The sequence below is a fragment of the Canis lupus genome, chromosome 5 (assembly GCF_048164855.1).
Source record: "Canis lupus baileyi chromosome 5, mCanLup2.hap1, whole genome shotgun sequence".
NCBI lineage: Eukaryota > Metazoa > Chordata > Mammalia > Carnivora > Canidae > Canis > Canis lupus.
In genome coordinates, this window is record NC_132842.1 from 54,037,912 (window position 1) to 54,060,997 (window position 23,086).

Consider the following 23,086-nt stretch of genomic DNA (forward strand, 5'->3'; position numbering starts at 1 on the left):
TTGGGACAGAGGAGAGGAAAGAGGAAAATCCTCATTCTCTCAGACTCTTCTTTGAAATCACTGATGCTGTCCAGCCTGTCGACTGTGAGTGAGGAGATGAGGGTGGGTGAGAACCAAGCCTGTTCACGTACGAGGCCGTGACCTTTCCTCCACCCTGTGCAAGAGCCAGGCTTGGTTTGGCATCTGCAGACACCCTCAGTAAATGAGAGCCATTTTCCACAGCTATTTTCACAACATTTTGGGGACATGCAGGCAGCTGTCGCTGGTATTTTAAAGCTTCCCACAGCAGTAACGGACGCCAGGACTCCTGGTGGTGTCGTATAAATGCCCTAGAACAGCTGGCTCATCCAAGTTTTCCTTATGATACGTTTGAATATAAACTGGGTGGATCAGGTTGGTTCTTATTACTGAGGCACAAGTGTAAAGCCACATGGAACAACGAGGTCACTCCTGGATCCACTTTGCCATCAGAGTCTATCAGACATCCTTCCAAGGATCCAAATTCAGTCACCCTGAAAGGTGTCAGAATCGAACTGAAGACCCCCAGGAAATGGGTGGTCTTTACTGCATGTTTGTTACATGTCAATGAAAAGTTGGTGTTTTGTTTTTTTTTAATCTGTACGTGAACTATGTTGTATGGAAGCACTGAGAACAGATGGAAATACTCATGCTTCCTGATCAAAACTCTTCAGAGTGTAGAGATAGAGGGAACATTCCTCGACATCTTAAAAGCCATCTATGAAAAGCCCACAGCAAATATCATTCTCAATGGGGAAGCACTGGGAGCCTTTCCCCTAAGATCAGGAACAAGACAGGGATGTCCACTCTCACCACTGCTGTTCAACATAGTACTGGAAGTCCTAGCCTCAGCAATCAGACAACAAAAAGACATTAAAGGCATTCAAATTGGCAAAGAAGAAGTCAAACTCTCCCTCTTCGCCGATGACATGATACTCTACATAGAAAACCCAAAAGTCTCCACCCCAAGATTGCTAGGACTCATACAGCAATTCGGTAGCGTGGCAGGATACAAAATCAATGCCCAGAAATCAGTGGCATTTCTATACACTAACAATGAGACTGAAGAAAGAGAAATTAAGGAGTCAATCCCATTTACAATTGCACCCAAAAGCATAAGATACCTAGGAATAAACCTAACCAAAGATGTAAAGGATCTATACCCTCAAAACTATAGAACACTTCTGAAAGAAATTGAGGAAGACACAAAGAGATGGAAAAATATTCCATGCTCATGGATTGGCAGAATTAATATTGTGAAAATGTCAATGTTACCCAGGGCAATATACACGTTTAATGCAATCCCTATCAAAATACCATGGACTTTCTTCAGAGAGTTAGAACAAATTATTTTAAGATTTGTGTGGAATCAGAAAAGACCCCGAATAGCCAGGGGAGTTTTAAAAAAGAAAACCATATCTGGGGGCATCACAATGCCAGATTTCAGGTTGTACTACAAAGCTGTGGTCATCAAGACAGTGTGGTACCGGCACAAAAACAGACACATAGATCAGTGGAACAGAATAGAGAATCCAGAAGTGGACCCTGAACTTTATGGGCAACTAATATTCGATAAAGGAGGAAAGACTATCCATTGGAAGAAAGACAGTCTCTTCAATAAATGGTGCTGGGAAAATTGGACATCCACATGCAGAAGAATGAAACTAGACCACTCTCTTTCACCATACACAAAGATAAACTCAAAATGGATGAAAGATCTAAATGTGAGACAAGATTCCATCAAAATCCTAGAGAAGAACACAGGCAACACCCTTTTTGAACTCGGCCACAGTAACTTCTTGCAAGATACATCCACGAAGGCAAAAGAAACAAAAGCAAAAATGAACTATTGGGACTTCATCAAGATAAGAAGCTTTTGCACAGCAAAGGATACAGTCAACAAAACTCAAAGACAACCTACAGAATGGGAGAAGATATTTGCAAATGACATATCAGATAAAGGGCTAGTTTCCAAGATCTATAAAGAACTTATTAAACTCAACACCAAAGAAACAAACAATCCAATCATGAAATGGGCAAAAGACATGAACAGAAATCTCACAGAGGAAGACATAGACATGGCCAACACGCATATGAGAAAATGCTCTGCATCACTTGCCATCAGGGAAATACAAATCAAAACCACAATGAGATACCACCTCACACCAGTGAGAATGGGGCAAATTAACAAGGCAGGAAACAACAAATGTTGGAGAGGATGCAGAGAAAAGGGAACCCTCTTACACTGTTGGTGGGAATGTGAACTGGTGCAGCCACTCTGGAAAACTGTGTGGAGGTTCCTCAAAGAGTTAAAACTAGACCTGCCCTACGACCCAGCAATTGCACTGTTGGGGATTTACCCCAAAGATACAGATGCAATGAAACGCCGGGACACCTGCACCCCGATGTTTATAGCAGCAATGGCCACGATAGCCAAACTGTGGAAGGAGCCTCGGTGTCCAACGAAAGATGAATGGATAAAGAAGATGTGGTTTATGTATACAATGGAATATCACTCAGCTATTAGAAATGACAAATACCCACCATTTGCTTCAACGTAGATGGAACTGGAGGGTATTATGCTGAGTGAAGTAAGTCAGTCGGTGAAGGACAAACATTATATGTTCTCATTCATTTGGGGAATATAAATAATAGTGAAAGGGAATATAAGGGAAGGGAGAAGAAATGTGTGGGAAATATCAGAAAGGGAGACAGAACGTAAAGACTGCTAACTCTGGGAAACGAACTAGGGGTGGTGGAAGGGGAGAAGGGCGGGGGGTGGGAGTGAATGGGTGACGGGCACTGGGGGTTATTCTGTATGTTAGTAAATTGAACACCAATAAAAAATAAATTAAAAAAAAAGGAAATACTCATGCTATTCAAGTGGTGAATCTAGACTTCTTGCACTACTTTGAGTAGACATTTAGTTTGCCTTAAAAAGATTCCCCTTCCACTGCCTTTGGCCCCAAGTTTTTACAATCAACTTTCCTGGTGTCTCTAGGGGTTTTTCTATGTTGTTATTTTTTATATTAATAGGCTTTGGTAAAAAAATATTTATTTTCTGTTAATTCAGTGAATCCTGGACCCAAAGGAAGACCAGCAGCAAAAGAAAAGTGTACGGCTAATGTTGAGGTAAGTCCTAAAGATAAATTTGTGTGGGTGCATTTTGAGGGGGTGGGGAGGTGGTTCATTAATGCTGCCTTGAGGATAATTAATATTGCTTTTGTTACTTGCCTGTTGCATGGTTTATTCCAATTTATTGAGAGTGGACCCCATGCTTAGAGGTTAGAGCAGAATACCATCTGGATTTGAGATCCTCCTGTGCCATTTACTAACTCGGACCTTCAGCAAGCTAACTAAGCTTTTTGCACCTCTTTCTTCTGTGGATTCAATGGTAACAACTAAATCTTGGAATGTTGGGGGCCCCTGGGTGGCTCAGTGGTTGGGCATCTGCCTTCGGCTCAGGGCGTGACCCCGTGGGTCCTGGGATTGAGTCCTGCATCGGGCTCCCCACGTGGAGCCTTCTTCTCCCTCTCCCTACGTCTCTGCCTCTCTCTGTGTCTGTCTCTCTTGAATAAATAAATAAAATCTTTTAAAAAATTCATGGAATGTTGGCAAGGATTAAACTGAATGAGATAATTTAGATAAATCATTTAGCACAGTCATGCTTGGTACATCAAATTCACTCAAATACTCTTATCATTATCATCATTAATACATTTTTTCATTATGATTTTCTGAGCTTGCATCTAACTTATCTTAAAAAAAAACCTGTATTTGCCCCCAAAGTAATTTTGATGGTAATTCCAGCATATAGTATGACTAGTGAATAACAGGTCCCTCATGTACCTTCATTTTGTGAGTAGAACATCACATTTATTCAATGGCTATTTATAGAATTTTTACTGAGTACACAGCAGTATCTATATATGTCTCAACTTAATATATTTTTCCCCCATTTTCAGCTCACTTCTTTTTAAAAAGAACACCGTGTAGCTAAAAAACTACTTCTTTTTTTAAGATTTTATTTATTTATTCATTCATGAGAAACACAGAGAGAGGCAGAGACAGGAGAAGCAGGCTCCACGCAAGGAGTCTGATGCAGGACTCAATCCTGGGACTCTGGGATCACGCCCTGATCCAAAGGCAGGCGCTCAACCACTGAGCCCCCCAGGCATCCCTCTAAAGAACTACTTCTGAAGGAACAGTGTAATATTGGTGTAGTTAGTACATGACTGTCATGCTTATTTGACTTCAAACATCTTTCTCAAGTTAAGGTGTGGTAAAGTGCAGGTTGTTGAGAATGGGCATCAAGAGCCTAGGAATCTGATATTAGCTGCCTAGCAAATAAACTAGTCCTGTGATTGCAGGTGAGCCATTTTACCTCCCTGGGCACTGATTTCTTTGATCATGAAAAGATAGTCTTCAAATAGCCTGATGATTTTTAAATCCGGTCAACTGGACTCATGAGTGGACCTAATCATATCATCCTTCCCTCTCTAGAAACATAAGCATACAAATTTATAGTTAGCATTCGATTTTAAAAGGTCCCTGGCTCTCCTCGAAGCCTACCCGGAGAAGCTCGGAGGTCCATAGGCCAGCAGTGCAGCATCCCCGGCCCAGAACAAGGCTCTCTGTTTTATGATTTTGAAATTTTAAACCACACCCCTTACACAGAGCCTCTACTCAGAAATAACAGGATTGAAGCCTCTTGCTAGATAACATGTCATCTCACACCTCCAGATAACTGACCTTGCACTACTTTAATGGCAGCTTTTGCCCAAATACGCTGACAGGAATACAGTATCTCAGGAAAAACATTTGTAATCAAAACCCTTGGGCAGATCTTGAATAATCACTTGACATCAGTTCCATGGAAACTAATTACAAGACTTGCCCTAAGCACCACAGCTTTCTAACCATTACCATGAGGAAAAATTGTGCTCATATTCTTGGGCCTCAGTCCTTCAATCCAGCTATTTTCACCAAAAGTATGTGGCATGTCTTCTTCTGTGAAGACAGAAGCCAAGGGAAAAGGGAAAGTCCTGCTGAACCAAGTATTGTAAAGTGGGACAGGAAAGGTGGTGGGTAAAGAAGAACAGAAGGTGTCCAAGAGCCCAAACAGAGCAGAATATTCATATTTTAAAATGATGCTATTGTGGATGATCCTGTTTCATAGACCAACCTGATGACCTCAGAGATCAGAATGATTCAGCCCCTCACATACCACACATGTTCTCGCTCTCTCTCACATCACATATGCACGTACACCTGCATGCACGTGCACATACACACACGTGCACACATGCAGAGGATTGATAATATCTAGACTCAAGCCAAAGCCCTGGGGCAAGAAAATATGATAGGCAAAATGCTGAGATGATCCCAATGCCCCTTGCCCTTGTATAATCTCTTCCCATCAGTGTGGGTAGAATCTGAATGTAATGATACATCACTTTCATGATTATGTTATGGCAAAGGGAATTTTCGAGATGTAATTAACTTCCCAAATCAGTGGAGTTCAAGAGAGGGAGAGTATTCAGGTGGGCATGACCTTACCACAGAAGACCTTTAAATCTGGATCCAGCGATCGAAGATGGAAAAAACTAGAAATTCGAAGTGAGTGCCAGAAGGATTTGATGTAATTTGATGGCTGGCTTGAAGGTGGAGGGGGCCACATGGCAAGGAATGTAGGGATGCTTGTAGAAGCTGAGAGCAACCCCTAGTAAGCAAATAAAAGGAGGGGGGGATGTGAGTCCTATACATTCAAGGAACCGAATTCTGCCAACAACAAGAATGAGTTGGGAGGTGGATTTTCCTTCGGAGTCTCCAGATGAGAACGCAGTCCAGACAATACCCTGATTTCAGCCTCATGCTACCCTAACCAGAGAACCCAGTCAAGCCGTGACGGAGGGCTGACCTACAGAGCTCTGAGCTGATTAACGGGTACTGTTTAAGCTGCTGAACTTACTATTCATTACACAGCAACAGAAAACTAATGCAGGAAACAAAGTAGAAAGATGTTTGTATCTCAGTTCTTAACAATCAGGCACATGGAAAAGATTTTTTTTTCTACCTTTTTAAAGGCAAAATTCATACGCCTTTAGGCTGTGCTTGATTTGCCTAAGCAATCAAATCAGGCTATTTTATACTCAACAAATACTTACTGAGTTTCAGGTGATATTTTAGGAACTGCATATAGAAGTATGAGCAAAGTATTAGGATTTCAGTTTTTAATGTATTGAACCGGTGAAGACCAAGAGAGAAGTAGAAGTAGAGAATTTCAGGTGACTTGGTTTAACACCCATGTCAATATCGTACAGTACATCTGCCCACATTTTAATACACACACATATATAATTTATTCTTATAGTATTTTTATAATTTATTGTCTGTGTTTCATAACTTTCATTTGATTACGTGCAGCATCTCACAAATAATGGGATTTTTAACGTGGTTCTATGCTACATCAATTGAGCAATATATTCAATTTTATACTAAATTTGAGGTTTTTGGGGGTTCATTATGTTTATTCATGAAATATTTTTGAGCATCTACTATGCGTCAGACCCACTCTTAGGCCTTAAATATGTGAGGATTAAAATGAAAAATTGTGACTTGAGCTTACAGTCTGCAGACACCAATGCACAACAATCATACATACGTTATTATTATACAAACCTAAGTATACGTTGATACCGGTTTCACCTCCCATTCAAAGCAGAGCGTGCCTATGGAACTTTCAGTAGAGTATCCCCTGCTTCCTGAAGGTTTGCTATTAAGCCACTCAGCTTTATGAAAAACCTCCATTAGTACCTGTTTAGAGGATTTTCAGCTTCGGGAGAAAAGCCTTTATCATCCTAATGTAGGTGATCCGGAAAAGTGACAAGGCAGGGGGTAAACTTTCAGAAGGCGGGGGATGACCTACCTGTACGTGTACATACTGATGCGCGTGTGCACACCTTTGTAGCTGTGAGCTCCTTCTCTGTATGAGTCTCTTTTTCTATTTAAGAACAAACCGGATGCCCTCTGGAGTAGTGGTTTTGCCCTCAGATAACATTTAAAGACAATTACCAGAGTTTAGAGAGACTGGGGGGTGGGGTGGGGGGTTAATACGTGAGGGTGGAGGCTGAAAGCCCAATCCTAGGGCTGTGGTGGTGGGGGTGGGGGGCTCATCAGGTAGGAACAGCAACGGCCAATGGCAGCTGGCCTGCTGCCGGTGTTCCAGCCAAGAGCTGACTTCCCCACCCTCTCCTCGCTGGCGATTGGTGGAACAGTGTATCACATGGTTAGATGCTGAGACTACCTGCCCGAAAAAGGGCAGGCAGCTGGGGGTGGGATAGAGCCCTGGGGAAGGGGAGATAGAGTCCTGGGGGAGGTAGGGATAGGGCCCTGGGGGGTGGGGAGGATAGAGCCCTGGGAGGGGTGGGGATAGAGCCCTGGATGTGGTGGGAAATAGAGTACTCGGAGTGGTGGGCATAAAGCCCTGGGGGGGGGGGGGAAGGGGAAAGAGCCCTGAGGGGTGGGCATAGAGCCCTGGGTGGGGGATAGAGCCCTGAGGGCATAGAACCCTGGGGCGGGGGCGGATAGAGCCGTGGGGGGTGGGAATAGCATCAGGGTCCTTGCTTCTGAGGACTTTGCTAGGCAGGTCTGGAATCTAGGCCACAGACCGCCGAGGCTCTGCAGCACCTGTGCAGCCCCAGCAGGTGGGGCCTCCGGGAGACCCGGACCGCCTCCATGAGACCGCCTCCCACAAGATGGGATCCCCCGCTCCTTGATATGTATGATAGTCCTATTTACTGGCTGTCTTTTTAGTTAAAAGAATCATTTTCTTGTTTTCCATCAGATGTTGTGGGGTTATTACGTTTGCCTACTTTTCAAAGAGGGAAAGCGAGTGTGCTTGTCCTACAGGGTGGAGAATGTATGACCTTGTTAAAATCTTGAGAACTGGGAGGGTGTCAGAGTTAGAGTCCTGTGGTCTGCAGGGTTGGGCTGAGAGAAATTCACGTGTGAACATCTGGAGGAAGCCAGAGATTGGTGGGGTTTTTTTGTTTTGTTTTGTGTTACTGGAAAAAAAAAAAAAAAAAGATCAGTATGACTACGGCACAGAGACTAACTTGTAGGATTTACCAAAGCTTCTTTCTCAGTAGTACTAATTCAGTGAATGACCAAGAGGTCCTTTTCTTGGTTCATCAAAAATTTACCTTGATTTTCTCCAGATGTTATGGTAAATCATTTTTCATAAATGGTTGCAACAGCCTTTAAGGGTGTTTCTCACCATTTAGATTTTTTTCTTTAGTAGAGGCAATTTGAAATTTGCAAGAATTTCCTCATTCCCCAAATATAAATCCAAAGTACCTCAAGTACAGAAACTTTAGCCGGTAACTAACAATGAAGTTAAATGACTTCGGTGAGATTAACTGCAAACTAAAGGAAAATTTTGTTTATGTATGGTTTTAAATTGTTCTGCCTTTTTGTTTTCAGTATTCCTCCCGCGTGCTACCAATAACATTTATCATTGTTTTTGGCAACTCAGGTTTGAATCCCCTTTCAGTGGGGACATTCCCTAACATGATGGAAACCGCCTCCTAGTCGAAAAGCTAAAAAAACAAAACAAAACAAAAAAAAAACAGCTATCCAATTGCCAAGCAGGGCAGGCAGCTAGGGCAGGGCAACGTCGTTTGGTATAAAAAAATTTTAAGTGCTATAAACATTAAAGAAAACTTACATTTTGTTATGAAAGAGTTTGGAATGTTCTTCCCTTACATCTTTTCATGGCTGGCTCCCTCTTGTTACCTGTTACTTAGAGATGTCTCCCCAGACCACCCCATGCCCACCACACCACCCTGCACACCTGCAAAAGAAGTTGCTTCTGTCCATGCTGGGCCATAGTGTTAAAGGCAAGAGTTGATCTCAATGTCTTTAAAACCCTTCTTTGAAAACAAATGAAAAGTCATCAGAATCTATTTAAAAATCCCATCCAATATAAGCTGCCATAAACTTTATAGTTTTTGAAAAGAATACACATTTTTTTGGAAAGTATTTTGGCTACCTCTGGGATAATCCATTGTCTGGCTGAGTCTGTTAACAATGACTCAACTTCTGGTTACTTGACCTACAGCCAAGCAAGGGCAAGGTGTAGGGCAGCGGGAAGGGCCCAGATCGTGAGCCCGTTCTCAGCGGCCTGAGGAGTCTGGGTTGATCCTGAGAACCGCTGGCACTATTTGCAGGACGTTTACCTAGTCTGATTGCTTTTTAGGAGATCTGGCCAGCGGCGCCTGGGTGGCTCAGGTGGTTGAGCTACGAACTCTTCCTTCTCCACTCAGGTCATGATCTGGGGGTCATGGGACAGAGCCTGCACCTGGCTGCACCTCGGGGATGGGGGGGCAGGGGAGCCAGCTTGAGATTCTCTCTCTCCCTCTGCCCCTGCTTTTGGGCCCTCTCTCACTCTGTCTCTCGCTCTCTCGCTCACTGTAGCTCTTTCGCTCCCTCTTGCTCTATCTCTCGTTCTTTTTCAACGTAACTCACTCTAACCCTCTCTTTTTGCTCTGTCTCGCTCTCTTTCTCTGTCTTTCTCTTGCTCTATCTCTCTCAATCTATCTCACTCAGTCTCTCTAAAATAAACAAGAGCAGCCCGGGTGGCTCAGCGGTTTAGTGCCGCCTTCAATCCAGGGCCTGATTCTGGAGACCCGGGATCAAGTCCCACATCAGGCTCCCTGCATGGAGCTTGCTTCTCCCTCTGCCTGTGTCTCTGCCTCTCTGTGTGTCTCTCTGTCTCTCATGAATAAATAAATAAAATCTTTAAAATAAATAAATAAATAAACAAGTTTTAAAAACAGGTTAATCTGGGTAAACTTAACAGTAGCGTCAGACAGGGGAAGTACTGGGAAGATGCTAAATTCTTGCATCCTTTGGTTTATTTAACTTCTCCAGTTTTCCTGCAGTGAGCATGCAGTGACTGGGGGAGAAGAGGAGGGAGAAAAATTAAAGAGCCTTTCACGTTTTTCCTGTGTTCTGTAGTCCTAGAAGTGATACCTGCTGGATAGCAATTTGTACCTTTTTCTACTTATTTCTTCATACTCTTGCTCTATCTTCGGTATGAAAGCTAAAACATATTTCACTATGGAAAGATAGCTTTTTGCATTATTCCAATAATTATGAATATTGCACTCAACTGCTGAAATATTCCTTCTAATAACCAGCACTGATCAGATGGCCCGCTCAGTAATTCTCGGTCTTTGCAAGAGCCTGGTTAACTGCTGTACCCGTGTATCTCCAAGTGGGTTTCTTTGGTCTACCAACACCATTTGCACTGGGATGCTTGTTAAAAATGCAAGTTCCTGGGCTCTGGGGCAGTCCTACTAAATCTGAATCTCTGGGCTTGGAGCTTTAGGGTCTGCATTTTAATGAGCTCTCTGTGACTGTTAGGCATATTAGTTAGGAGGCACTGATTGAGTTAGTGCTTCCCAAATGAGTCAGGTTGGGATCACCTTGGGAGTTCATTAAAAATATATCTGCGGATAACTCCTAAAGATGTACTCCGTGTATGTCTGACGTGGGCTCAGGAACAATATTTTATGTGCCCAGATGAGTCCAGTGGGAATCAGTGGCCTCACCTGTGTGCTTGATAGCCTCATGAATGAGACCCAAAAGAAATGTCTGCATTTTTCAGAGTCCCTTTTGTCTCTGGACACAGTAGCTGAGTGAACCAAGGGTTATCTTACCCCTGAATTATTCACCAGTACAGAGGACTTTGGTGTGAATCCACAAAACTTCATTGTCTGAATTTCAATCAAGTATTTCAATGCATGTGCTCAATGTTTAAGGTGGTGGTTGAGAAGCTAGGATAATCAGTTGACCAAGGTAGTTTGCAGAGATGGTCTGAAATGCATTTTAATATCCTTGAAGGGTACAACCTAAATGTAGTCTTCACTTGGCAAAACAAAACAAAAACACCCCCCCCACACACACACACACACATAGATCCACCCTCTTTTTTCCTAAATGATAGCAGAAGTCTGTTACAACTAATAAAAGACTGAAATACAATTCTTCTAATGTGGCAAGGTCCTAGTGGAACTAATGGCATTTCAGAAGCAGATGGAAGTAGCACCGTCTTCACAGCATTGAAATGAAACCTCTGGCAAATTATTAGTGACCAGCAGGAAAAAAATAGATGAAATCCTGGGTAGCAAATGAGAGCAAATGCTTGAGGTGCCCTATAAACTGTGGAGAGTTTGGTTATCAGCTAAAGATCATGAATTCTCTGAGAGACTAATAAATAGAACAATGTGTTGTATTATGCTTAGCATGTCTGGAAAGAACCGGGAATCAAAGCAAAACTGAAATTGGAGTCAGCTGTCCTACCTGGAAAAGTCACCTGTGAGGTGACTGTGAACTGCTTTTTCATGAAATGGAGTGCTGCATTAGATGCAATCACTAGCTTCAGCCTGGGACAATGCAGTAATTGCTGGTGGTGAAAAGCGATTATCAGCTTTCAGGCTGCTAAAGACTCAGGTGGCACCAACATTGTAAAGTGGCTCAATATTTGGACAATCGATTTTTTCCCCTCTCTTCCCCTAGTCTTCAAATGTTAAAGGGCCAGAGAAAAAGGGCTGAAAATTTATTGCAAGTTAAGAACGGCATCTTTACAAAAAAAATTCAACAGTTTTCCCCCAAAAAAGAAGTATGCTGTAGATCTTGAACTATGGTGTTTTCTAAAGGTTTTGTTATATCAGGAGGAAGCACAAAAATCAAAAGGGATAAACTCCTCTAAGTCGTGTAAAATTCTTAGCTACACCTTCTAGGTACCAGGCACTGGGTCCATTAGTGGCCTAAAGGAACAGACAGCCCGGGAAATGGAAACAGACACCTAAATATTTAATCATTTTAATAAAAGACGGTGTTAAAGGCATATAAAAAATGTGAAAAGAATTAGAAGTAAAACACCCTGAAGGAATAGAAGTCAGTATAATCTCAGAGATTTCATAGCTTGCTTCCTTGCTTTCTAGATTTCTTTTTTTTTAAATATTTTTGGGAGAAAGAGCATGAGCAGGAGAAAGAGCATGAGCAGGCAGAGTGGGAGGGAGAGAATCCCCACCAGACTCTGTGCTCGATCTCACGATCATGAGATCACAACCTGAGCTGAAATCAAGAATTGGTTTCTCAACCGACTACACCACCCAGGGCCCCTCTCGTAGGCCTATTTCGACTAATTTCTAGATTGGATTTTGGGAAAAAACAAAAAACAAAAAACAAACCTTGTTGTAGAAAAAATATGTGAACAGCATAGTACCTGATATGGGTCAGCAGGAATTCAGTGCTTGTTAGCTCTGTCCTTGAGTAGCTCCCAGTCTTGAGAAGGACACAGGTAAGTATCAAACCCTGATGTGTAAGCGCTCTGATAGCTGAAGTACAGGGGCCTGTGTTTTCTTGACTCTGTGTTGGCTAGCAGAGAGAAATCTCCTTGGAGAATACAAAAACAACAAGAACAACAAAAAAAAGTACAACCACAATGAGGAACAGAAGCCCAAACCCTGGAAACAGGAAAACAGAATAGAAAACACATCCTTTTACCTGCTCTGAGTTGGTACAGATCTGGCCCAAGTGGCTTTGCATACAAGTAACCCCTTCTGGTAGACACAGGTCAGCACCTGCATCCACAAACACAGGTGGTTGCACAGCATTTTTGAAAATTTAGCCACTAAATTACAGTCTCCTTTTCCTACCCCGTGTTAATGTGGCCTTATTGTCTCCTCTCTTTAAAGAGAACCAGGGATTTAAAACCACTCAAAGGGCAGTGAAATGCAAGCAAAGTCAGTTCCTTGCACCAGTGGTTCTCCCCGCCCTCCGCCCCGCCCCCATCATGAGTCTGTGAAAGGCAGATTCCTGGGACCATCCCACGTCTATAGAATTAAATAGGAATGGAACCCAGAGCATTGGTATTTTTCTCTCTCCTTTTTTTTCAGGTTCCCCAAAGGATTCTGGCAGAGGTAGCGTCTACACATCGCTTTGAGCTCTGCCTTAGATTATCCAACACATACATACTAGTCAGATACAATCAACTACTGGATCAGGTATTTTGATCCAAGAATGATGATAAAATAGATGAACCATGTTTTTTAAATGACTGCCATTTTTTTTAAATAGTAACATTCCTGCTAAGCAGATTCGAATGTGGAATTATGGAAACAGTGCCATTCTCCCCTTTGTCCCCTTCTCACCATGACATTCACCACTCTTAAAAAAAAAAAGAAAGAAAGAAAGAAAAACATTTATTTATTGGTCACAGAGAGCACAGGCATACAAGCAGGGGGGAGCGGCAGAGGGAGAGGGAGATAGGCTCCCAGCTGAGCAGGGATCAGGCTGTGGGGCTTGAACCCAGGACCCTGGGATCATGACCTGAGGTGAAGGCAGATGTCTAACGGACTGAGCCACCCCTCAACACTCTTAATTATTTTGTTTTAAAGATTTTATTTATTTATTCACGAGAGACACAGAGAGAGGCAGAGACACAGGCAGAGGGAGAAGCAAGCTCCATGCAGGGTGCCCGACATGGGACTCAATCCCAGGACTCCGGGATCATGGCCTAAGCAAAAGACAGATGCTCAACCGCTGAGCCACCCAGGCACCCCTCACCACTCTTAATTATTGAGTGAAGATCCTTCCGAACTTGTCTCTATACAGTTACATAATTATAAGTGTGATACGGTTAAATTTTACTTTGTTTTAATTTGACAAGAACTAGGGGTTTTTTTCCACTTAATGTGAAGAGATTTTTTTCCAAGTTTGAATTTATAAAGACATTTCATTTTTTTAATCTGTTCTTTAATATTTTAGCATAGATAGGCCATAATTTGCTTAATATTTTCCAACAGATCTGCCTTGAGGTTATCCGCCCCCCTTTTTGTTTCTACCACAGTAAGTGTCCATGAAGTAGCTCTGTGAATGCTTTCTTATGCATACGTGCAAGAATTTGTTAAGGATAGCCACCTCGAAGGAGAATTTCTGAGTCAGAAGGTATGCACATATTAAGTACTGCTCATCTCAGACATTACTCTTTTACCACCACCTGATAAAAACTAAATATTACTCCTTTTTAAAAGACATCCTGATGAATGGAAAATATTTTAATCTGCATTTCCCAAATCTTGACTAGATAGAGGTTCTCTTGAGAAGTCTACAGGTCATCTCTGTTATTTCTGTGAATTGACTACTCATGTCCTTTGGCCACTTTTCTGTTGATGTGTTTGTGTTTTTTTCTTGTTGATTTATAGACATTTAAAATAGTCTGGTGGTGGGATGCTTGGGTGGCTCAGTGGTTGAGCATCCACTTTTGGCTCAGGTCATGATCTCGGGGTCCTGGGATCGAGTCCCACATCAGGCTCCCCATAGGGGGCCTGCTTCTCCCTCTGCCTGTGTCTCTGTCTCCCTCTCTCTCATGAATAAATAAATAAAATCTTTTTAAAATAATAAAATAAAATAGGCTGGGTGGTAAGTCTACCTACAAAATAATGAAAAAAATAGGAAGAAAATCAGTAATTACATAATAATATGATCAGGGCACTCAACATGAAATCAGTATTGTAAACAATATTTTACATGGTCTATTTATTTATATGCCTATGGTCATATAGAGCTATTGTCTGTTTTCATCTAGTCAAATCCGACCATCAGCTCTGTGGGATCCGTTATACTTACTGTTAATACTCTTTCTGGATGTCTGTGGGGAGTGGTTGCCAGGATGAGGGCGGAAAAGCAGCGCAGAACTTGGTCAGGATTTTCAGCTGCAGTCGTACTGGTCACTGACATGCAGCTTTGAGGAAAAGCAGCTTCGAGACGGATGAGGATTGTTGAGTTCGTGTGGGGCATATTGAATTTTGGGTTCCAACCAAAATTCTTGGTTGTGGTGACCAGAAATAAGTAGGAAATACATCACTCGCCAAACAGTCTCATTATGGGTGTTTGCCGCTCAGGCCTGACCTGTACTAGTTTTGCTGTGTGGGTCTGTGTTCTTTGCCTGTGAGGCTGGAGCCTGGCCATCAGCTCAGAGTACATGATGTCAAGTTCCTAGAACCAGACTGAGTAGATCTTCACTAGGTGAACTTGTTCTCAGAGTCCTGTTCCTTCATTGACATACAATACTGTGTATGTTCTTAAAATATTCCTTTTGGGCAAAAAATTATTCCCAAGCTCAATTTGCTTTCTGGGGTAGTGTGCAGATTTGTGTGGTCTTTGTCAGCCTCTGTGGGGCTCTACGGTGGCCAGGGCCAGGAAGGGCAGAAAGGCATCCTATTCAGATTGAGAAATGGATCTTGGATTCCGGTGTGGCTTTCTGAGCAAGCGACTATGTGGAGAGAGGACCAGGTTACTCATTTCAACGAGTGTAAGAACTTCCTATTAGGTGATATAGAAGGGCTTGATTGTAAAAGTCATGAAGACAACTGGATCGGATCACGCTAAAAGGAGATACTACCCTGTTCCAAAGTGTCTCCAACTTGAAATGATCGATGAAGTGAGAAATTCTGGAGAAGGCCATACAGTTGGGTTTTTTAGGTGTGCTTGTTGGGACTGTAGTTCTGAAACACTTGTTCATATTGTTTTGATTACCTTCGTGTTATTACCAAGTGAAAATAGATGCCGTGGGATTGTTTTTTATTTAAAAAAAAATTATTCCCAAGCTCTTTGCAGGGTTACTACCTGTTTGTCATAATTCACACAATTTCCAACAACTGGGTAAGCAGCCAGCAGTTTTCCTGCTTCAGGGCTTTTACAGTCTATGAATGTGGACAGTTTATAGCTGTTTATAGGATCTATTATTAACCTCTATTATTGAATTATCAGCTTGATACCTGCACTAACTTTCCCATAACCTTGCAGATTTTACACTGAGACACTGAAGCTCAGAGAGAATGACTTTGCCAGAATCACACAACTAGTAAGCAAAAGCACCAGGATTTAAACAAAATCTACCTTGAGTGAGAAGGGAGTGATGTTCATGCAGAACACTGCTTAAGCCTAAAGCTCAGGAAAGGGGTCTTGGCTGGAAATACAGTTTTAGAAAACACTATGTGCTTCAAAGTTCTGGAGTCGACATGTGATTTGTGCAGTTGCAAAAGGCCTGCACTTGGTTTCATGCTCTATTTTTGCCATCTAGAATAGCTGTTGAGCAAAGAACCCTGCATTTTCAAGATATGCCAGGCCTCACAAGTTACGGCGCAGCTAGCCCCGAGTAGATGAGATCACCAAGAGACAGGGATCACAGTAGGGCAAGGGGCAGAGTCAGGCCAGCCCGACCTGGAAGTGTTGGCAGGGGTAGAGTTGCCCATGAGGAGGGCCATGAAATAATGATGAGGAAAGTAAGAAGGAAACCATTGGGGAGGATGTGCTAGAGGAAGAGAGAGGGGTTCCCAGAGTGAAGGCTGGATCTGCAGCATCACCAGCTATAGACGGCTCCAGGCAATCGAAAACCCAAGTGAGACCTCTATGTTTTGAGGAGTCAGAAAGGGGGGAAATGGTACCGCAGAGGCCAGATGCAGCCCAAGTGTGAGGAGGAGATGGAGAAGTGGAGCTGGCATGTATAGTCGCAGAAAGGAAGCATCTGCCATGACAGGGAGGGTGCAGCTTGAATGAGATGAGGTGGGAGCAGACAGTAGTTTTACAATGAGAGAAATCAGACAATGGCTGTGCGTGGGGGAAGAAGGGAGGACAGGTCAGTAGTGGAAAGGAATTGAAGATTGAAGAGAACTTAGTCTGAAGTCACATATGAAAGGATGAGACAGAGGATCCCTGGGTGGCTCAGCGGTTTGGCGCCTGCCTTTGGCCCAGGGTGCGATCCTGGAGTCCCGGGATCGAGTCCCGCGTCGGGCTCCCGGCATGGAGCCTGCTTCTCCCTCCTCCTGTGTCTCTGCCTCTCTCTCTCTCTCTCTCTCTCTCTCTCTATCAAAAATAAATAAATAAATCTTTTTTAAAAAATGAAAGGATGAAAAAAAAAAAAATGAAAGGATGAGACAGATGGTGGGCGCGTGGTTGGAGAAGTGAGGCAGGATGGGGGCAGGTGGCCAAGACAAGGTGGAAGGTAAGAAACAGGAGGAGCCCTTACTAGATGACCTCTGTTCTTTCCAGTGACATGGGAGCAAGGTTCCAAGTGTGGAAATACGGGAAAGGATGAAGGTCTTTTCTGATTGGAAAAGGAGCCAATCAGGCTTGAGTAATAGTGAAGTCAGGCTTTAGGGCCACTGACTCCCTTAAATTCACACAACATCTAGTATTTTCTTTGGTGGCTGTTTTGAATTAGAAGATTAGAGAGTCATTTTCACATTCTTGTTCAATCATTGCTAGTTCAGAATTAGGTAGGAAGGAGCCTTTCTCTGGATTGTTCTTCCTGTAGTCTGGCTCTAAAAATTATCAGAAAGGTAAGACAGAAAGAATGAGGTTCTCTGTTTACAGAGTGAGGATTCTAGGAAGTCTTGATATTTCAAATTCTCTAATTACACCAGACTTTGAGTGTATGTCATTTCTATGCAAGCCTACTAGGCTCCAGGCATTCTCACATGCACAATATCATTCATTCCTTAGAAGACTTGTATATCATTATCATCCTAAGCTATACGGGTGAAGAAACTGAAAGCCTAAGAATGAAGCAAGTCGTTCAGGGTGACAGTTATTACCAGAGTCAGGCTTTAAATCACGCCTGACACTTCTGTGACCACTGTTCTTCCCCAACCATGTGTATTAAGAGGAACTCATGTCTTAGAGTAATTTTGCACTCACAGTCCCTCTTGATCTTCATATACACCTCTGAAAGGTAGTTGTTGTTATTACCCCATTTTGCAGTTAAGGAAACTGTGGTTCGATGTAACGTGGCCAAAGTTAGCCAGTTACTAATCAGCCTCCAGAACTTAAAGCCTATGTCCTTTGCTCAACATAAGTTGAGGGCAGCACTCCTCCAAATGAACCATTCCAGGTTTGCATACAGCCACTGAGATCACGATGGTGATGCTCTCTGAGGAGGCACAGCCGGGAGGCGGCTTCCTGAAAGGGGAGAAGGGTGTAAGTGAATGGAATTAAGAATTTCTCCAAAGTAGGTAGGTACAGGGAATTCAAATAGAATTGGGATTGGAGAAAACATGATAGTCATTAACTGTGAAGAGCCACCCAAGATGCTACAATACCCTTGGGTGCCCAGAAAGAATAAGGGAAAGCAAGCAAAGCTGCCCTTTCATTTCTGGGGTCGTACTGATGTCTGTGCAGGGAGACCTTTTTACCCTGAAAGTAAATGGAGCCCAAAGAGCCGGGGGGCGGGGGGGGGAGGGAAAGACTGTGATCCTCTAAAGTGGATCCGTGCCTTGGTGTGCATTGAAAATAAAGTGAGTCTTGGAAGTCAGGTCTAGAGAAGGAACCAGGCCCTGCAGGGAAGGGAAATAGGGAGGCGTTGGCCAAACAAAAATAAAAACAAAAAACAGCTAATAGTGGAAACAGTGCTAAACTATAGCTTAACAAATTTCATGGAAGTTTGGATGCCCAGACATGTGTTAGATCATAGTTTGATGCGAGGTACTCGAACTTATTAAACAGTATCACGGGCAGGAATGCAGCAGAATAAAATGGAGGAAGTCCCCAACTCCCCCAAAAGTGCCATCGTTAAAGGAGAATTTTTTTTCAGTTTGGACGAGCTGGTGATAGCAACAGAAAATTATTGGAATAAACAGCAGAAGTGCCCAGGACAGCACCTTCTACATGCAGCTGCCTCCTGGCACCTTCTGTGTTCCATTGAGAGCTGTCCCCACCCCCATCCCCACCGCCACCCTTACCCTGCTATTCTAGTCCAGACTTACCTGCCTTCCCCCACCCGTCCACATCGGCCTGTGTGTCCTTGTCCCAGCTCTGGAAGCTCGCGGAGTCGATGCCGCAGGTCTCTCACTAGGCTGAGTAACTTCAAAGTGAGAAACTGCTTGGCTGTCCTAACACAGACTGAATCACAGCTCTGCTCTCCGTCGTAATAGAGCAAGAGAGAATGTCTAGGTTGATATCTTGTAAATCTGTGCAAATGTATGTATGTATATAGACGTGTGTACTCACACACACACACCACACACACAGTGCCATCAGCAGCTTATTTGAAGCTGATTTCCCAAAGGGGTAATGAAAATTGGAAGCTTCATCAAAATAAGATGACATGAGTAGTTGCACGTTGCCAAAACCATTAAAATGAATGAGATAGTTATGCTCCTGGCCCGGGGCCACCTTGCTTAGGCTGCAGTGCTATCAAAGCCCTGCTGGTTCATCAGCAGCCCTCCAAGGACAGCTGTTATTTGGTCGGTGAATGCGTTCTGTTTGGCACGTGTCCTCACGTTGTTGAATACTCGAACTGTCTTGTTTAGCAAAGCAGACGCAGAGGATTATATTTCCAAGGGCTTGACTGAAGACATAGCTGACTAAATATCGTTTTTTTAAAAAATCTTAATCACAGCATTTCACCCACTGCATTTTGCAGCCACATGATCTTTTTTTTTTTTTTTTTAAAACGGGCGTTTGAAAATTCTTAAATGTTCAGAGTGGTACACCACCTTGGAAAACCATTCGCCGGTTCCTTAAAAACTTAAATAACACCAACCATGCCAACTCAGCCATTCTTCCTCTATGTGTTCATCCAAGAGAAATCAAAGCGTGTGTCTATACAAATACTCACACAAGGCTGTCCACAGCAGCTTCATCTTTGCTAATAAACATCTCACCAATTCATATTTCCACTAACAGGTAAATGGATAAGCAAGTTGTGGTACGTCCATGCAATGGAACGGTACTTGGCAGTGAAAGGAATGAGCTATTGGTACAATGCAGTAATGTGTGGGACTCTGAGCATCATTATGTGGAGTGGAAGAAGCCAGACAAAAGTGATCACATGTGACAAAGCCAGTCATTTGTGCAGGAGCACAAAGAAACCATTGATGAACTTATCTGTGGTGATGATTTCACAGGTGTAGATGCATAGCAAAACTTAGCCAGTCAAGTATTGTTAAATAGGTGCTGTTTGTTGCATTTTAAATATTGCTCTTTAGATGGGTCATAACAAAACAAAACAAAACAAAACAAAAAACAAAACTAGAGAGTGTGTGGAAGAATGCAAAGGAAACAAGATTGGCCAGGATATCCCTGCTCTTCCTGAGTTGATTAAGGAGATACTGCAAAGCTGACATAATAGATTTTGGAAAAAAAAATTCACAAAGTATATTTGTTTTGCATTAGTTATGTGTCTCTCCACCACCTTGCCCTCTTCCTCTCACCTCTTGCTCACAGTCCCCTCTTCTTGATTAAAAAGAGTTATTATTTAACTGGGGATATTTTGGTACGTTGTTAGGGATTTCTAATATCTTTCTCTTCGTCTTGGTGTAGTGTGGGAATTCTGATACTGGGGAGGGTAAAAAAATTTAAGAGGAAAATTTGAAGATGAAATTGTAAAAAGGGTAATGAATGGAGTGGGTAGTAATAGACAAAAATTAGTGCTTGGAATGGGTTGGACATCTGCTGCGTGACAAAGCTAGGATTCAGCAGTCTGGGCCCCAGGCCCGGTAGTTAGCCTCTGTGTGTAGTGCCTGCCATCGTATGTCACGTCACAGTTATGTCAGATGGCAGGGCTCATGGGGGTAGGCTCCTGCTATCAATAATAGCACCTCCTGTCCAGTGCAGCAGCTGAAACTGAAACTACATTACACACTGTTTTCTCTTCCCTAAGCAGGACTGACCCAGGTGAGTAGCCTGTAGAGGTCCTGGGGGAAGAGAAGTTTAACCTCCTCCCTCTTCCCAAACTTGCCCCTTTTCTGTCTTCCTCTATCTTGATAGCTGTGGTTTCTGACCCCTGCCCTCCAGGCCCAAAAGGGGGAAGAGGAGCCAAAATGGCAAGAAATGTCTTGTCTAACTAGCAACATCGTGACAGGGGTTAAAGACTATCTCTTAAAGGCACATTTGTGTTTTTTTGCAGACCCTCCCTCATTATCAGATTTCTCACTTGTCCCCTGGAGTAATGTCAGTCCAACTCGTCATTGAGCTATTTCTTCACTTTGTGGTTATCTCACACTTACCCCTATTGGGATCTTTGACCCATCAAGGTAGTCCTCTGGAGCAAATCTTGTGATGACCCCGCACAAACATGCTTTCTTGTTGAACTCTGTCTGATCCATGAGAAACACTCTACCATAATAGGTCCTGACCCATTCTATGGGTTGAAGCTACCAGTACAGCCACCCCTCCTTCGCTCAGCCCTCCCCTTGACATTTCCCATAGGTAGTCAAGAGCACCAGTCCACTTAGAGCTGTAAACTGGGGAGGACATGTTTTATTAGGCTCCTTAAATCCCTTAGGTCTGGATTAAAGATGTAGGAGAAAGTAGCTCCCACCCATCCTCTTACATTGGCTGGGAAGAAGTCATGGCACATTCCCATTGTCTCCCAGAAACCCTCCTGTGACCATCAACCGCAACTAGTTTATTTTTCAGTGAGTGTTAAGAGTTGGGAACCTAGATTTTTAATAAGAAAGTTCAGTAAGGTTCCTGGGAATAACATTACTATACAGAACTCAGTAGTGTTCCTACACAGTATCCATAACCCAATAAAAAACTCTAGCACAAGTCGGAAAAACTCAAGCACAAAAGCAATAAAGCTTAAAAGATGTTCAGAAATAAATCTAACTTAATCTAGATAAGATAAAGTTAAAATACTAGTGAAGAACGTAGAAAAAATTGTGGAGAATGTAGAAGGAAATGGAGAATTGTGCCATATTTGTAGATAGAAAGGCACAATGTCATAAAGTCAGTTCCTCCAAAATTAGCTGTCAATATTCCAACTTAAAAAACTATAGTAAAATGTTTGTCATTTGAAAATGAATGCAAAATACACAAGATGAAAGAGTGAGGATTTGCAAATAATTCCAAAGAAAAGACTTGAACTGCAAGATTTTAAGGCTTACTTTAAAGCTATGGTAAAGCAAAAGTGACATATTTGTGTAGGAATAGACAAACTAAGGAACAGCTCAGAGAATCAAAAATAGATCCAAACATATATGAAAACTTGTTATAAAATGTGGCATTAAAAGTCTGTTGGAAAAGGATAAATCACTAAATACACTGGAACAAGTGGATAAAAATAGATTTCAGCCTCAAAACAGTAACAGACATAATTTCTGTGAAGATTAAAACTTGTGTTGAAAGCAAAACTTTTGGACCAAAATATCAAACTATGGGGAAAGTGGAAATCTATAAGACACAAAACCACATAACAAAAAGATGGAAAATGTGACTATGTTAAAATGCAAAATATCTGTCCAATAAAAGACCCCACAACCAATTAGAGCAAGCTATAAAGTGGCAAAAGATATTTGCAGGCATATGATAAGGAAAGGCTTGTATCCACATGACACAAAGAGCCTCCATGTCATTAAGAAAAAAAATAGAAAAATACCAACAAAGAATGTGAACATTATGAAGAGAAAAATCTGAGGGGCCAATAAACCTGTATGAAAAGAAGTTCAGTCTCGGTTTTTGAGGTGCTGGAAAGTGAAATGAATTCTGTTCTTTACACCTCACAGAGGAAATAATTAAAAAGTCTTATAATACTGAGTATTGGAGAAGAAGAAGAAAAACTGGAGCTTCCATTCTCTGCTAGTGCGAGTACAGAATGATAGGAGAGCAGATTCATTTGTCCATTTCATGTTTTGCCTTTAAAAAACAAAGGCAAGTAAAATGAAGTGTTGACATTATGCAGTCTGGGTGGTGAATATAGGAATTTTAATACTACCTAAATTTTAAATTCCTTGTTAGCTTTTATTTTGAAGTAACACACAAACATTGTTAAAGTAGCCAAAGATTTCTGTGAACCCTTTACCCACTTTCCACAGAGGTTAGCACAGCACACCACAGTAGTGATCAAAGTCAGGCAATGATCATTGATACACCACTCTTACCTAATCTACAGACTTTTCTCAAATATATTCAAATTTTTTAATTGAAAAATCTTACCATCCCATGGCTCATGTCATTTTGAATATGTACCGGGCATAAATTTACAGGATGGCTC

The 23,086-nt window shown here is 42.4% G+C and overlaps 1 protein-coding gene and 1 long non-coding RNA gene across 4 annotated transcripts in view; one reads left to right on the forward strand and one right to left on the reverse strand.

The window, feature by feature from the left end:
- LOC140633721 (uncharacterized) overlaps positions 1-7,151 on the reverse strand; it is a 53,254-nt gene extending 46,103 nt beyond the window's left edge. For all 3 annotated transcript variants that reach the window (XR_012031309.1, XR_012031307.1, XR_012031308.1), the window contains exon 1: positions 6,947-7,151. This is a non-coding gene — a long non-coding RNA (uncharacterized lncRNA). The remainder of the gene's footprint in view (positions 1-6,946) is intronic.
- PIK3R1 (phosphoinositide-3-kinase regulatory subunit 1) overlaps positions 3,097-23,086 on the forward strand; it is a 164,840-nt gene continuing 144,850 nt past the window's right edge. Inside the window, exon 1 of the mRNA XM_072826696.1 lies at positions 3,097-3,150. The gene's annotated coding sequence lies outside the window, so the exon portion shown is untranslated. The remainder of the gene's footprint in view (positions 3,151-23,086) is intronic.